The following is an 18,011-nucleotide window of genomic DNA, read 5'->3' as shown; positions in this document are numbered from 1 at the left end:
TTGGCTCTTGGGAGGGACGATCGTCCCCTCTAGATCCGCACTTGCTTCATGGGGTTTTAAAATTTTCTCGTGTTTTTATTCTCTCTTTTTTTTTGTTATGAGCTAACCAATCAGTGTGGGATTACTTGCGGTCATCTTAAAACCACGCTGTTTCTATTGCATCTCTGTGTCAGGGAACATTTCAACAGGGAATTGAGCGGGTATCGAACTCGCAACACCTGAACATTTCTCGGTATTGTAGGCGCATATCTTATCAACCTGGGCAACAACATCGTTAGATCTTATTAAGACAATACAGTGAACTTAAATAATTGGTATCATAGATAATCGATGTATAAGTAATAATAAATCAAATGACTCTTCCACATATGACTCCCCCAGAGAGCAACTCCCCGCTCTTCAGAAAAAAGGATTTCGAGAAGTAGTACAACAGGAATTCACCTTTTCTGTTTCACGGCTTCTTTGTGCCAATAAAATGAAGGCCACAGACCCCTTAATAAAATAATATTCAGTATCTAGCAATCTTATGAGAATGCCATCGTACTAAGCCCATCCTCGTATAATCTTGTTCATGATTTTGATTGCCTATCGGTGTTTGTTGTTTCGATTATAATTATCTGTTATATGATCTCAGATTGACGATAATTTATATATATATATTTTTTTTGTTGCCATTGTCCGAGGCGACAATGTTTTGTTGTTTATCATAAAACTTTCCGGATACACCCATCCTTCGGGAACGCTTCGATATCTCTCTGAGATGGGAAGCGGGGTGTGTCTGGTCTTCAAAGATCAAAGTATCTAGCAATGTAAAATTAATTAATTTGTGGTTTTCTCATCCAAGCTCATTCACGCAACCCCCTGAAATTTGTCCATGGGAGTCCCAAGTTAAGAACTTGGCAAAGTTTTTGGGAGGGCTAAGGCCTCACTCCCCTGGTTCGGCGCAGGGCCGTCTTAAGAGCATCATAGGTCCCTGAGTTTTTCTGAGCCGCCAAAAAACACTAGAAACGCCTGCCTACCAATTTGCATGCTTACTCGCGAAATTTTTAATCTCATTTTCATGAGGACATCGGGACGTACCCGAGTGGCCCCATGAGTAAAGATGGCACTGGCTCTACTCTCTACCCTTAAAAGCGGCGATTCTTAACCCTTTTCTGTTTCACACCGGGCGAAGTTTAATTTCGGGGGGGGGGGGGGTTCGTGAGCATGGGGGAGAAAATAATCAACTTATTATTTTTGCATTATTATGTGCTGAATATTATCCTGTAAAAACATCCGTGGCTTTCATATCGTCGGAGAAGGTGAAATGTAGCCTTTGTCTTATTGGCACAAAGGATCTGAGGAACAGAAAAAAGTCAAGAACCCTTGATTTAGAGACAGCCTCTTGACGGGGGGATTTTCGACAAGAAAAATAGGCCAAATAAAGGGTCGGCTACTGTATAAAAGTAGCGCCTTCAGAGAGGTTTTACAGTTTCAAAGTTAATATTTTTTGGAATATTATTAACTTTGTAAAAAAACCTTTCATCCATTGATAATTAAATAATTATTCATCTAGAATAAAATCTAGAACAAATTAAAATCGAAGAGCAATTAAATAGAACTCTTTCAACGCGAAGGAAATCGAGTGAAATTATAATTGAACCCCGTATTTAAATGGTTATCTCCATTAGGTTCTAGGCCTCAAATTATTTATAGACAGATTTGATTAGATTCCATTCTCAGCCTAATTTGGTTATAGTAAAAAAGAAAATTGCGGCACAGAGTTTTGACAACTTTTTTTCCACCCCAACCTCCTCTATCTTCCGTCATTTACCGAAGGAAATAAGTTGCCGAATGGCAGTCACATATAGGAACGAAAGAAAAAGGAGCGTGGAGAGAGAAGAGAAAATTACCCGTAATAACAGCATGCAAAGTAGATAAACAGTAATCAGTCGGGTTATTAGAGGCACGTCAAATGTCTTAATGAACAGCCATTACATTCCTCTCTCCCCGCTTTTTCAAATACGAGGATATGCGGTGACGTGTGCCCGTTTCCAAAAAAATGATACGAATATAATAATCATAAATAACGTAATTATGGAATTTTATGAATGCTATATATATTTTTTTAATTCAATGTGTTTTTGGCTCTAATTTGACTTGTCTCATGGGTCTTTACGTCACGAAAAATTCTATTTTTTCAGTCTGTGGAATGTAAATGTTCTGGAACCCGCTTAATACTTTACTCCCGCGCGGCGCGGGGGGGGGGGGGGGTTCGTATGTTGTCATTGTTTCAAGTGAAGCAGATATAGGCAAAACACCATTTGGGTTTTCCGTTTTCATCTTGAACATATTGACTTTCAAAAAAAATTAGAGAGAAACAAAGTTGAAATTTTAGAACCAAAAAGAATGACGGATTTTTTTGCAGAGATGATGTTTACAAAAGCAACCTCAGTCTCTCTCTATGTATGTGTTAAACTAGGGCGTATATGCTCAACCTGTGGCCCGATACCTCAAACCAAATTTTGTAAAAATTAACTAAACGGCACACTCACACATCACTTGAGTGACCCACCTCATGGTACCAGAACACTTAAACGAGCGTGGCACATTTACAGAGTACTCAAGTGACCCGCGACATATTTAGAGATTGTTAATATGTATAGTTAGCTCACTTGAGTGACCCACGGCACAGTTCCAGGTCACTTAAGTATACCACTACCACCAAACCAAAGACTCCCACTCTGTCCCCCCAAAGGGGGATATGAGCGGTTAAGGAGACATGCTGGAAAAGCCTTTTAGTATCCAGGCCGGGAAAGCCACAACGCAGCGTCACTCCACCCCCTCCCGGGAGGGGAGACTCCGACACCATCAGCAGCAACAAACCCCCAGAGCCACCAGAAAAGCCAGCACAAAGCGACGCAAAAAAAAAAAAAGCATATGACAAATCGCTAAACAAAAATATGAAAATTGCGGCAGCGGCAAAAGCTATGAATATCAATGTTTGTCAATATGATATGAAGCAAAAAAGTGGGATGAGGACTTAGCAATTTACAGATAAAATAAGTGCCCCCCGCTAGAGTTCCACATCAATCAAGTGAGCCCGCACCACATATCACTTAAGTGACCCACGACATATTTACAGATCAATTAAGTGACGTGTGGCACAGCTTCAGAGCACTTGAGTGGTCCGCTGTGCAGGCTCCACATCACTCAGGTTACATAATTCTATTTATTCGTGACAGTTCTAGATCACTTAAGTGGCGACACGATATATGTCCACGTGACTTAAGTCACTCGCGGCACATTCCCAAATCACTATGTGACTCGGGGTATACTTACAGATCACTTGAGCGATGCGCGGCACATTTCTAAATGGTATGTGATATGTTTTCAAATCAGTGAAGTGGCCTAATCTCTACTAAAGGTTGAGCACCCTTGAACTAGATTGAGTATGATGTCTCGCAATGTGCGCTATCTCCCTCTGAGGGAATGGTAGTACCTACAACCAGGGGGTGGTTCTAGTTTCCTTCAGCTCCGACCCTAAATCAACAAGATCAGCTTAGCGACCCATGGAACTGTGTTTTTCGAAATCAGTGAAACTAGTGGAGCAATTAGGTCATTTTTATAACGAAACTGATCTGGAAATGTGTCACTTGAGTGATCTGTAAATGTGCTGGGAGTCACTGAAGAGATCTAGGAAGATGCCGCTTAGTTCATTAATTAAGTTTCACAGGCCACATCGGATGACTGTGAGGACCATATTTGGCCCGCGGGAAGTAGGTTGAATATATATGATTTGGACGCAGAAAAGTTTAGAGCACTTAAAAATTTGAAAATCCCGTTTTTTTGACAAATTTTCGTGCAGCCCCTATTTCCGCCCCCCCCCATTTCTTAGAAACAAAATATTTTGCTCGTTCATCTGAAATTGTGCTCTTGAATTCAATTTTCGACATAACATAAACCCCTTTCACACAAAAGTGAGAGTGAAAGAAAAACTTACCTCGTCGAATACGGCATTCCACATATGATATCCAGGTCACACACGAGAGATCTTTTTTATTTCCCGCTCGAATACCAAAACATCATTTCTCGAAGAATCTCGGACAATATACAATCCCGAATAACACCGACGTAAGAAAAATCAAACTATGCTAGAAAAACCGAGATGAATTCTCAACTATAACTCAAAAAGAATATCGTGGAAAATAAACTTAAAAATCACATAAAGACACCAAAGCTGCTTCTGGAGGCTCCATACAACTCTAATCCATTGTGGAACAACATCACAGAGAAAAAACTCGACTTTTCAGTTCACCATATATTCCAATTCGATGACGAAAACGTGTTTTTGCAAACACCTATCGGTAAACATACAGAAATATTTCAATTTTTTTTTTTGTTCTAAATTATCACCGATTCCACTGTTATTTCGCCCTGTTCTAGAACAGCGTGACATCTGAGACTTATCCACCGCATATATATGTAATGATGGGTTGGCCAGTTTGACAAGTCAAGGAGATCTACATACAGCTTTCTAATACATTTTTCTCTCTCCACTTTCTGAATGCCTTCACCTTATAACTATCGAGAGAGCACAACATACACAAAACTAGATGACTCTCTCTCTATAGTATCTGTTCTTGTTACCGTCGTACGAGAGAACAGCGTAGGACTGATGCACGGCAGAGAAATAAAAACCAAAACCGGTCCGCGAAGCGTACGCCCAACATTTGGTTCGAATCAACAACGAGAAAAAAAAGAGGTAAAAGTTAATGCACTGGCTTCTCTCTCTGTCTCTTTTTCCTCACCTTTTTCTCCAAGTCCAAAACTATATTATGCATCAATGAACAGCACCACACACACACACGGTATAAAACATTCTCTCTCTCTCTCCTCTCTAGAGCTTTGAATACGACATGTTCGTTTTTTGAATTGCATAATGTTAGCGGAAGCAAACTTATAGAGCAAAAAAAAAGGGTCTTTATTTATATGTGTGTATGTACGTACGTACAGGAGTATTTATGTTGTCTAGTCTCCGAGTCAGATGCTGCTTGTTATAGGATAAGGAAGAAAATGCTGGAGGAGATAATTGTAATATTGACCCATCTTTTACTGCATTTTGAATGCGTGCTTATGAACCGTACTCAGCATTCATCGCATTTGTGAATTTAAAGGATATTTGGGAGAGATCGTCGTTATTACTACTTCAATATCTAAGAGCTTGCAGCTGAGATTTCTAACTGGAGAGAACGGATCCATTTAATAATAATCCATCATGATCGAGCATTCAAGACCAGATTGGATCGATTTGAAACTTTGGAATTGTGTATTTAACGAAAGACGTTTTTCTTAAAAAAAAAAAAACTGCCTTGCAGGTCTCACAAATTATACTTTTCTAGAATAAATAAGTATAACCCGTTTAAGAGGCCAACTCTCCATACTACTACTCAACAAACTTCAAGAAGTAGGCATTTACAATAAAGCTAGATTTTCAGCGATATGAATGAATGAACGCCAGGAGCTCTGCCACCGGATTTACCCCGTTGCCGAGAGCTCTTCCATCGCAGTTTCGTGGCAGAGCCTCAAAAAAAAACCTAACAGTCTGACAGCGTATTTAGTGTCGTATCTGATTTTTCAGTGCTGCCATCTATATACAGGGTGATCAGCGAATAAGCCCTTATTTCAAAATTAAATATCTCTGCAACAACGATCAATAGAATTATTCGGTGAACGGTACGTTTATTAGCAAAACTGTAAGAATGTTGTACAGAAATTTCGAAAATTTGGTTTTTTTTTTAATTTTTTGAAATTTAAAAAAAAAAAAAAACTGGAGATTTTGGGGTTCCGAAAATCCTCATTTGTGTGAAGAGAAAACGCTGCATTCGCCTAAAGTTACTGCATGGGCTGCGGTATGCGCCAGAGGCATTATCGGCCCCTTCTTCGTGCGAGAAACGATTACTACTGAACGTTACGTTACAATTTTGGAACAATTTGTCAGCACACATGGCGCATACCAACCACGCATTTGTGGCACCAGGGTCTTGCAAAAATATTCAAAATGCTTTGAGGGGCCATTCAAGCATTACGTCAGCATCGATGGGGGAGGGGAGTTTGGATAATGCTTACGTCATCAACCACTCTTTATGAAAATAGGAAATATTATGAAATAGGCTTAAGTGCTCTAAAACTTCGCCACATGTCACTCAAGGGTGAAATGTGTCACGGATCGCTTAAGTGTTCTGGAACTGTTTCCCGGATCATTTAAATGATCTGAAAATGTGCCACGGGCCGCTTAAATGCTCTGGAATTGTACCACGGGACACTTAAGCGATCTGTAAATGTGCCGCTTAGTTCATTTTTACAAAATTAGGTTTGAGGAGGGCAGGCCGCATCAGACAACCCCCAGGGCCATATTTGGTCCGCGGGACAAGGGCCTTTTTGCGATTTATCATTATATGGCTTGGAGGGTGGGTGGCAATGGATTTATTAAAGATAATTTTTTTGAGCTCATAGCCTTCAAATAACATTGAAATTAACAGAAATTGATTATAACAACATATAAAGGTATTTTCTTCCGAAATTTCAATTAAAAAAATTTTTTTTGCATAAAAAAATATTAATTTTGATCGTTGGGGGGGGGGGACGCACGAGCTCCTCTATGCACCCCCCCCCCGTGTACATCTCTGATCCCACCAATATGCGTTAGGATTCAGAGGAGCAGAGCTGATGACGAAATTTTGTTGACAAGGGGGAGGGGGTCAGAGTTTTGCTGGCAAGGGAGGTAGGGGGTCAAAAATTTGCTTACGTAATACTTGAACGGCCCTTGATAACGATAGCAGACAAACAGAGCATTTCGGTCCAACCGCGTTGCTCGGTTAATGTGGTGCAAAGCACATCGAAATTGGAACGTAGATCAGTGGAAACGGGTTCTTTGGAGCGACGAATCAAGGTTCACCCTCTACCGTTCGGATGGCAGGGTCTGGGTCTGGCGTCTGCCTGGAGAACGTCTCCTGCCAGAATGCATTGTGCCAACAGTCAAGTTCGGCGGAGGTGGAATTATGGTCTGGGGGTGTTTCTCCTGGTATGGACTGGGACCCTTGGTCCCCATTCATGGTAAGCTCAACGCCGATGCCTACTGCACTATTTTGGATGACAATGTGCTTCCTCGTTGTGGCAGTTTTACGGGGTGGACCCCTGTTACTTCCAGGATGACAATGCCAGCTGTCATACTGCGAGGTTAACCAAGGCTTGGTATGGTGCCAATGGGGTTCATCGAATGGACTGGCCTGCCCAGACCTGAACCCTATTGAGAACCTCTGGGACGAGTTGGATCGCCGAATGAAGGGGTGTCCTACCCGTCCAAAATCGGTGAAGGAACTGACATGTCTTCTCCAAGCCGAGTGGAAGAAAATACCACTAGCCGTCACACAAGGACTTGTGGAAAGTATGCCCCGGAGGGTTCACGCTGTAATTGCCTCTCGTGGAGGCTCTACCAACTATTGATTTTGAATACAGTTAGTTTTTCTTTTCTATCACAGGTGTCCAAATACTTATTGGTAGATAGTGTATAATAGTGTGTTATTTAGAGAGATATAGATGGCTTTTTTCTCAGCCAGAGATATCAAGGAAACAGTTATTTTCCGGATATTATGCTGAGGTGAGCTCGGAAAGAAAAGTCATCACGTCTCCGCCGGGACTCGAACCCAGGCCCTCTGCATACCGGGCAAGCATGCTACCATCTACACCACTGGAGACACATGAATCTGCCTTCCAAATTTCACGCACTGATGACTTTTCTTTCCGAGCTCACCTCAGCATAATATCCGGAAAATAACTGTTTCCTTGATATCTCTGGCTGAGAAAAAAGCCATCTATATCTCTCTAAACCGTCCCACCCGGGGGCCATTTCCTGAAGTTAAGAGAGGCTACTAATGCCTCTACTTCAGCGCCTCACGACACAGTGCGTGAAATTTGGAAGGCAGATTCATGTGTCTCCAGTGGTGTAGATGGTAGCATGCTTGCCCGGTATGCAAGAGGGCCTGGGTTCGAGTCCCGGCGGAGACGTGATGACTTTTCTTTCCGAGCTCACCTCAGCATAATATCCGGAAAATAACTGTTTCCTTGAGTGTGTTATTTCTTCATAAAATAACTACTTTATTCATCGAGAACAAATACAGGAAATTTTATTATCCTAAATACGGAATATCGTTGGTTATTATGGTCAAAAAATTTAATTTTAGACAAAATTTCCAATTATTGCCAAAATTAATGGAGGGTGAAGTAATAAAGTGCTTTGGCTAATACAGTTGTGGTGTCATGCTGCGATTCGGAATGTGGTAGTCACATATTCACGATTTTAGTAGGGACTGCAAGTTAGCTTTGTTGGAAAAAAAAATTGGTCACACACACACAAGCGCACAATATAATTCGGAACGGACAAAAATACAAGAATGTCTCGTAAAGTACGGGATGCGTAGTCACACCACTCGTGCTGTAAGTTTGTGGTCTGTCGAACTGTTTCAGCCATTTTACTGGTCCTTGAATTCAGAAAGTATGAGAAACGCTGTCATTAAAGATCTTATTAGAATATCGTATAAAAAGAAACAGCAGTAGCTGAAACTTGCATCTACATAAATGCGCAAAAGAACTTTCGGGACGATCTAATACATATATATGATACTGATATATCAAGTAAACACGATTAAATGAAAGCATACAGGTTTAAATTCATCGGACAAAAGATTATAGCAGCCACAGTACGTCTTTTTTTGGCAACAGTGAGCGCTTTTTTTCATTTGACCGGTTCGTTAGGAAACGACACATGAGCGACAACATCGACAGCTGCCCTTCATGTGTCTGACCAATGAAAGGGCAAAACAGGAAGTATGGGTTGATGGAGGTCCACTTCCACATGTACATACAGACCTCTCGGAAATGACTGGAAATTGAGCCGAACAATACAAATGAAAAACTGCGGATGAGTCGCATGGGGTGAACAAAATAAATACTTCCCGAAAAATGACATGTTGTCCGACGACTCATCGAGAGGTCACACATTATTCTTCCCTTATCATTTATATATTCTGTGACTACTTTTACAAATAACTGGACCAGGAACTCTCTCTGTTTGCTAATTCAAAACGGCTAAAGCAGGTCTCTATCGGGACTAGGGGCGGGTTTATTCATGACTAGACCAGAGATTTCCGATTTGCGAGAAACCCTTGATGATTTCGAGACATTAGCACGGAACCTGAACAAGCATAAATATAGGGTGGAAGAGAAGTGCCGGAAAATTTTTAAAAATTAATGAGACAAATCAACCAATTGACATGAAAAGGTGAGAATTGCACTAAAATACTTATTAAGGCCTAATTTTTTGATAAATGAAAGTTAAAATTTCACTCACAGTTGCATTTCACGTGTTATGTTGAGTTTTTCGTTTTTACAGTGCCATCTGTAAGTGAAATTTGAACTTTTTTTTAATTTATCAAAAAAAAAAAAAACTTAGGCCGTAATAAGTATTTTAATGCAAAGCTCACCTTTTTACCTTTTTATGCCAAATGGTTGATTTGTTATTAATTTTTAAAATGTGCCCACGTGACTTCTCGTCTACCCTGTATTCCTTTAATATGGATATTTTATTGCAATACTAATGAAACATTTTAAAGAGATTTTGATATTTCGTCTCAGGTTCCGCCGATTTGAATCATGATCAAAATCACGATTTAAATCACTTCGTTTTTTTCTAAAAAATCATTGATTTAAGTCACAAAATTTAAAGAGATAGCAATGTATATACAGAATGTCCCATCAAGACCACCCAAACTCTGCACAGCCAGATTCCCCGCTTGGAATGCATAAAAAATTTCACCTGTACGACCCATAGTTTTTGAGAAAAATACGAAAGAAAAGTATGACGTCATATCCGGTACCTTTTAAATACGATTCAAACGACGGCTTGACCATTACCTCCTAGAGCTACATGTATCTCTAGACAGAGGTCTTCTACCTTTTTCTACTCACGAGCACTAACTTTACCCATCATCAAAAGAAGAGCACCCTCTTGGCAATTTGACATGCGAATACTTGAAATCAGGGTGATTTCAATCCTTGAATATAATTTGTACAAGGTGTTTAATTGGAACATTGATCAAGAGTGCTCGCAAGCACGAAATCAGATACAAGCATCGAGCACTCTGGGTGCTTCAGAGAGCTCGCGAGCAACGGGTTGAAGATGCCTGTTGTAGGAGGTAACGGCTTGACGCCATTCCACGGCGCGCATGCATGATACAGGCAGCAATTACTGACGAATGTCTTTGGACCAAATCAAACCACACGGTGCAGCGATTAGATCAACCCAGCAGCAGATTGACAGCTTTCATTGATGTGATAGTTACTGATTCAATGAAAATCCCTGGAAGAGAATCACACAAATCAAATTTTATCAAGAACTATTCTCGATTATGACGATTATTATGATGATTTCGTGATTTATAACCTGTGATTTATAATTGTGATTTGTTTACGTGAATCCCCATTTTTCGATCATAAATTTTATACTAGTTTAGTGGCGAGATGCGTAATGGCACTCTATGTATGTAATACGTATATCTTTCTCAAGCTCAATAAATGGTTAGGTTCCCCGGAGGCACCCGAGTCCTCAGGGACAATGTGCTTATATCACCGAGTGTGACAGAGCCTGGGTGTCTCTCGGTTACTAACACTATCACTAATGATTCAACAGTCGAATTAAGCTACGAAGAACATACAAATCAAGAGGAATCTGGTGACATGCGCTCTCTATTATACTTATGCTCAACCTATGGTCCGAGGGCCAAATGTGTCCTTTGGTGTCATGTGACCGGCTACCTCAAATCTAATTTTGTAAAAAAAATCACTTGAGTGACCCGCGGTGCAGTTCCAGAGCACTCAACTCGCACGCGGTACATTTTCTGGTAATTTAAGTGACCCGTGGCACATTCTTAGCTCACTTAAGTGACCTGTGGCACATTCTTAGTTCACTTAAGTGACCTGTGGCATAGTTATAGATTATTCAAGCGGCCCGCAGCACATATCCATATCACTTAAGTGGCCCGCTCTGCACAGTTTCCTACCACTTGAGTGATCCGTGCCACATTTCAAGATAGCTTAAGTGACCTGGATCACATTCACATATAACTTGAGTCATCCGTGGCACAGTTCCAGACCACTTAATTGGCCCGCGGCACAGTTTTAGCTCACTTAAGTGCCCCGTGACACATTTATATATCACATAAGTAACCGGCGGTGCTGTCCAGATAACATTATTTAGTGGCCCACGGTACGTTTTCAAATCAACGATGTGGCCCGCGCTCTCCTATAAGGTTGCTCCAGTACAAGAGGAAAAATAAAACTTATCCAAGAGGATATACACGTTGCTGTAAGAGTGAGGAAGAAACAAGAAAACATCCGAATTCTTCAGCATTCATCAGGGTATGTAGGCACCTGCTCCTACAGAATTACTGCGATATTATTCCAAACACATTTCTCCATAAAATATTCATATTCTACGACGTCCTCGCTGTTCTTAATGCGAACTTAAACATCCCTCCCGTAAAGAAATATAGTGCGTAGATATTCACAACATGCACACAGCATCGTTTGAATATTTTAGTGCTTCCCGGATGTGCACCCATTTCATTATATTGCGACAGAAAAAAAAAAATCTCTCTTATCCAACGTACGATAGAGATCGAGAGATGATGATGAGATAGATACGTACGAAATAAGTCCCGAATTCACCGAGAGATAGTATGCTCGTACCATTTTGTGCTTTCCTACAGCATGATGACGTCACATCGCTGCCTCATTATGCGGACAACTATCAAAGTAACAGTAATCACGAAACTTCGCGTGGAAAATGCCAAAAAAAAGGAAGTAAAATACTGTAATAATAATAACATCACGTATACTGTGAAATCAACGGAACAGTTCTTTTCCGAGCCACGGACGCACGCCATCGTGCTTAGAAAGAGGGAACAACATTATTATTCGACGAGATGGCGGCACAAAACTCCGATGCAAAAATCTCGCAACCAAAACAGCAACTGGAGTAGGTCAGATAGTAGGACGTGGGTGGTCACGAGCAGTGAGGTCCCCCATTATTTTCCGTTTCTTCCTGTGCTCCAATAGAAGTAGAGATTTATTAAACCATGAAAAACACATGCAAACGAAATCGTGGGAGGAAAGAATGAAACCTGGGTGCACGAGCTCACACGACGCTTCAAGATTCAAGGTGGACAAATATTATTTCCCGACTGTCGGGTGTCGTCGTTCATCGACTCTTGTTGAAATGACATCAAAAGCAATGACTGTTTGTGGAAGGGTTCTGAACAGTATTCAGAATACAGTCTTAAATAGAGAGAGAGAAGAAGAAAAATACCCCGTAGTATTATTTATATGAAGGTTCTTGCATTTACTGACCTCTCGGATTTCAGAAAGAACGAGAACCAATTAAACCGTAACTTGCAGTTTACAGCGGTGGACGCTGGGCGGTCGTGTGGGCATCGTGCCGGACTCTCATCGTGAATATCCACGTTCGAACCCAGTTTGCGGCACATTAAGCCCCGTCTACATAGGGAAATGAAAAATCTGGTTTCTTTCACTCTGCAAGAGGGGAAAATCGCAAAGGATATGGGAAAAGGGTATGCACCGCGAAAATCCTCATAGAAGAGGGTATAAATATTTCCTCCTCTTTCTTCACGAGGGGAATAAGTCGTTAAGCGTTTACAAGAACTTCCAATGCTATCGTAATATTACACATGTAAACGGAGCTTTTTAAAACAGGGTCCATTTGAAAAAGTCTCATCGCAGAGAGAGCAGGCAGACTTCAACATACTTACTTAAAATTAAAATTCAAGCATTCAACATCTTTACTTGAAAAAAAATGGAGGACAAATGGCAGCACCAGCAAGAACACGAAACAAGCACAACTCTGACGACACAAATACGTTAAAAGCCACACATACAACTCTTAATACACATTCCAACATGTACTGATTCGTTAGAAATTCTGCAGAGGAATGCGTACGAAGTGCATGTAAGTTAAGTAATGGTAGAGGAGTGATTACAGTGGATATTATTGGCTTTTCCGCCATGTCTCTCACTGAGAGGTTTCTGCACTAACAAAGGTTGTCTATCTTAGCACAAAGGTGTGGTTGTCATGCCACCATTTCTCTTCCACAAGTTGTACTCCTACGTCAGGAAAAATTCTGAAAAGGACTGCTGTGGTGGGGGTCGAACTCGCTAAACCTCTTTGGTCAATTAGGCCAGTGCTGCTAAACCTGAGGTTATATAACCTCCCTTGCGCTCTCGAGATATTTTAGGGGAGGCCACGGGTGAAAATCAAATGGTAGGGCATGGGCGGAGATACGGGGGGGGGGGGCAGCGTCAAAGGTGAAGTCGACTGATCTAATGTATACATGCATATATGAATTGACATCATCATCATCGTGCCCCCCCAGCAATAATGGCCTTGTCCCCCCCCCCCAGACTCCCAAGTCTATCACCGCCTATGTGGTAGGGAACCCAGATAGGTGACTAAGGGAGCCACAGAGAGCTGCGAAAAAATTCGAATGTGAAGAAATAAAGCTCTCTCAAGAGAAATATGGCGGGAAAATTGTGACTATTTTCAGAATCTAGAAGAAGTACCCAGAGCAATCTTAACGCATAAACCCATCCAGGCAGGACCTGGAAAGCCTCATGTCCATAGGGGTCATGTCATGTACTACATGTTAAATTTGTTACAATGCTCCCCAGAACATCACTTTACTCTAGGGTCTATGATATTGACACGGTCAAGGAAAAGATCTTTCAGAAACCCTGCCCCCCCCCCCCACCTCACTAGAGATAAGTTCACTGAGCTCTAGCTCAGGGATCCGGAGATAGTTTTTCCTTTAGAAAACTTTTCTGTGGAAATTTACTCAAAAACTCAATACAATAAAAAGAAAATCACTTCCTCTTAGATTGGGGGGGGGGGTGTCATGAAAAGAAAATATGTTCCAGAATGGACCATGGCTTCGAAAGGGTTAGGAAACATTATTTATTAGGCGAAAGTCTTATCAGCCACACAATGACCCAATCACCTAGAGCAGTGTTTCCCAAAGTGGTCAATATCGTCCCTTGGTGGGCGATGGAAGCTGCTGGTTTAACATAGGATCCTATTGGTTCGAATGAGTTATGGGGGGAGAAGAGAAAAAAAATTTTGAAGAAGGGGGTAAAAAATGGAACAAAAAGTTTGGGAAACTATGACCTAGAGCAGCAGGGGGGAGGCGGGGTCTTCAACCCATGGCCCATGGGCGAAATGTGCCCTCGGAGCTTTTTGCTGTGGCCCAAGGACCATTTCGAGAAAATAGCTATTTAAGATAGAAAAACGATTAAATTCCAAAAAAACCATGAAAGAGATCTCGCCACTGGGATCTGTATTGCTGTATTTAGAACTGTGAGTTACTTCCCAGATTCAATAGTAATGCCGTGCATTAGATACATTGGAAGGGTTGTAGTAACGATTTCGGGGGAACCGGAGCCAAAACACTTGTTAAGGCATATGACTTAATATATTTCGAAAGGCAAAATTCGGCATCCATAATTAAAGAATTTACAGAAATGTCAAAAACGCCTTAATGAAAAAAATGATTTAAAATAATTTTAAAATAATTTCATAATAGATGAAAATTTATAGCTGATGATAAAACAGCTACAGAATCACTAAAATAAATAATTTCAGAATTATTAAAAGTAAAATAGTTCGTGAAAAAAAATTAAGCATTTGTAAAAGAGATGATTTTTTTAATTAGTTAAAATTTACAATTCATGAAAAAAAATGTCGGAATTGATGAAAAGACAATTACAGAATTTGTGAATTAACAAAAGAAATAATTTGAAAAAAATCGGAATCGAAAAGAAATCATTTCAAAACTTAAGAAAATTCAAATTTAATGAAAGAAATAATTTCATTGCAAAAGAAAGTGTTCAATAATTTAGGGAACTCTGTTTAATAACGGGGAATACCACGGTATCATTGGGTTGCTTGCAGGCTTCATGGAAAATTTTAATTTGGCCCGCAATGTGTGTCTGAAATGTTGAAGACCCACCCCCGATCTAGAGATTCATAAACATAATACTAAACTTAGGATTATATTCCATGTCCAGGCGTAACCGGGGGGGGGGGGAGACGCAGGGAGCCTGTGACCCCCCCAAACCGACCAAAAATTAAAGAAAAATAACATTTCAGTGAAAAAATTTTTAATACTGACAGAAAATGCAGTTCTTATGCTATATTAACCAATCTTAGTTAATTTAAATGCTTTTTGAAGAGTAGCAACTCAAAATTTCTCGGGAAGAAATTCTCCCCCCCCCCCCAAGCCTTTTATGTCTCCTCCAAAGGTCGATCCTGCGTACGCCCATGTCCAGATCCCTACTTTTGGAAACCCTGTGCTTCCTGGGGGAAAAAAAGCCGAAGATTGGTATCAACAGAGAAGCTTCAGTGTGCAATGAAGCCGTAAAACACGGAATTTCATGCAAAAAAAAAAAAAAAAAATCGGCTTATGGGATGATGGATATGCCGCCACGGTAGTGTTATTTCCGAAACCCTTCCTGTAGATGCCATTCCCCGCCATCCCATATTTTTTTGATGAATCGCGATGAATCCCATACGCGCACTGGCAGCATCGAGATTTAGCAGCTTATTGCTCAACTGACACAATTCTTCAAATATGAGTCACAGTCACGTCTGTCGACAGCATAGGAAAAAAAAAAAGAAGAAGAAAGAATGAATGAGAGAGAGAGAAAGGTCTCTCATGAAGTCTTTTCGGCATGCACGCACGAATTTCTGCACAATCATCATCACGCTGAAGGCGTCATGATCTTGGAAAAATAAATACTGCAAAAAAAGATGAAACTTCTACGGAAATTTATTGCGAAACTTATTTTTGTCTCTCCGAGAGCCAAACAAACAAAAAAGACAATAACACAAACAAATAATGAATGTTCGACGCTCATGGTGTGTGCGTGTGGCCATGTATCTATCTTCTCACGAAAAAACGTGGCACGAGTTTATAGAGAAAGGGATACGAGAGCGATGCATCATTGCACGTTACTCGCCATGAGAGAAACTTGGTATAGAAAGTGTGACTCTCGAAACATAAACCCGTGCTTCCAACACCTTCATCACGAAATTCAAGGCGCAAATTAAACTATAAACAATTCGTTAAGTCACTTCCCGAAAAAACGTACCTGTTAATGTGTCACGGCTTCTTTTACTTCAACTCTTGTTAATTCTATGTAAATGATTTCAGAAAGCCGGAAACATATCCCCTCCCACTTTGATAAGGTGAACCTTAGCCAAAAGGAGTGATATCTATGTCCTTAGAAAACCGTTGAAGTAATTTCCATGTTTTAAGGCAGGCGTCTTCAACCCGTTTTTTGCGAGCACCACGGTGCTTCTTGAAACCCCCGCCCCCCAGAATGGCCCCCCGCGAGCACTTGATCAACGTTCTAATTAACACTTTGTACCAGCTACATACAAGGATTGAAATGATCCTGATTTCGTACATTCGTATGTCAAACTTGCCGTGAGGGTGCTCCTCTTTTGACGATGGGTACAGGCAGTGCTCGCGACCAGAAAAAGGTTGAAGACCTCTGTTTTAAGGGATTCTTCAAGCAATATCCGTGCACTAAGCAGAGCCGCCCTTAGGGATATGCGACAAGTGCGGTCGCACGGAGCCCAATGTTTTTTGGGGGCCTCGCACTTACGGTAGTGATAATTAATTTCGTAAATTCTCAATTTTTGTGAATTATGGAATTCTGAATTTTCATCAATTGGAAAAGTATTTCTTTCATTTATCCAGAATTTTCGCCAATTCTGAGTTATTTTTCATTTATTCTGATTTTTAATCCATTCCAGAAGTATTTCCCTCATTTACTCATTATTTTCATGAATTATAGAATTATTTGCTCCATTTTATTCTGCTTAATCTGAATTTTCATCAATTCTTGAAGTGTTTTTTGATATATAATATAATATAGACTGGTTTTTTTTCTGAATTTTTATCACAGGTCTGGAATTATTTCCTCCATTTACTCTGAATTTTCATATGGGTGCTGGGATTATCTCTGTTAGTTATTTTTCTAATTTTCGATTCATCGGTTCTGAATTACCGTTAGTTCTCAGACAAGTTCTTTCATTAGGTCTCAATTTTAATTGGTTTTGAAATTATTTCTTTCATCAATCTAAATTTTTCTTTGTAAAAATAATTTCATTAAATTTGTTTGTTAGTTGAAATTTAATTGTATCTATATCTTTTGTATGAAAATTTTCCAGCATTCGTGTACGTTTTGTTATAATGTATGAAATTTTTCGGATGACGATTCCTCCTCTCCCACAGAATATATATAAGACGCCTCTGGCCCCGCTATTATTTTCGTATCGGGCCCAGCGTCTCGTATGGGCGGTCCTGGCTCTAAGTACTGGCACTAAGTAGGTGTCTTGATAAGGACCTTATTCCAGTGGCTATAGCTCTAAGTGTCCGTTCAAGTATACATCAGCAGATTTTGAGCCATTTTTGACCCCATCCCCCTCTTCAGCAAAATTTCCTGATTGGACATCCCCAATGAGGATGTTATAGAAGACTTACACGCACGCGTTCAGCTTCATTTCGGTTATAGCCTTATCCAGTCGCCTTAATTTTGGTCACGACGTTTGACGTGAACAGACGTATATTTTTTCTTTCCAACTGAGCAACCGAGAGTTAAGATTTGATCAAGTGGGATCCTCAATCAGCGTGATAGTTTATCCTCTGAAGACGACACCCATAGCGTGTCGAAATGCATAAGGAGTTTTCGTGATTTCCTTTCGTTTGCCTTTTTCGTTGGTGATTTTTTTTTTTTTTTTGAGTATAATTATTCAAAGTTTACCTACTCTTCCACAACAGAACTGTAATTAGATTTGTACGACTCATTCAAGAAGCCAGTGCGAATCAAGTTTGTATTGT

The 18,011-nt window shown here is 40.4% G+C and overlaps 1 protein-coding gene across 1 annotated transcript in view; it reads right to left on the bottom strand.

The window, feature by feature from the left end:
- Positions 1 to 18,011, bottom strand: part of LOC149070441 (uncharacterized) — a 236,875-nt gene that overhangs the window by 62,211 nt on the left and 156,653 nt on the right. The gene's annotated exons all lie outside the window — the stretch shown is intronic.

The sequence above is a fragment of the Pholcus phalangioides genome, unplaced genomic scaffold (assembly GCF_987345545.1).
Source record: "Pholcus phalangioides strain wild (caught in Gottingen) unplaced genomic scaffold, Ppha-v1.0 ptg000022l_1, whole genome shotgun sequence".
Taxonomy (NCBI): Eukaryota; Metazoa; Arthropoda; class Arachnida; order Araneae; family Pholcidae; genus Pholcus; species Pholcus phalangioides.
This window is presented reverse-complemented; position numbering and strand designations above follow the sequence as displayed.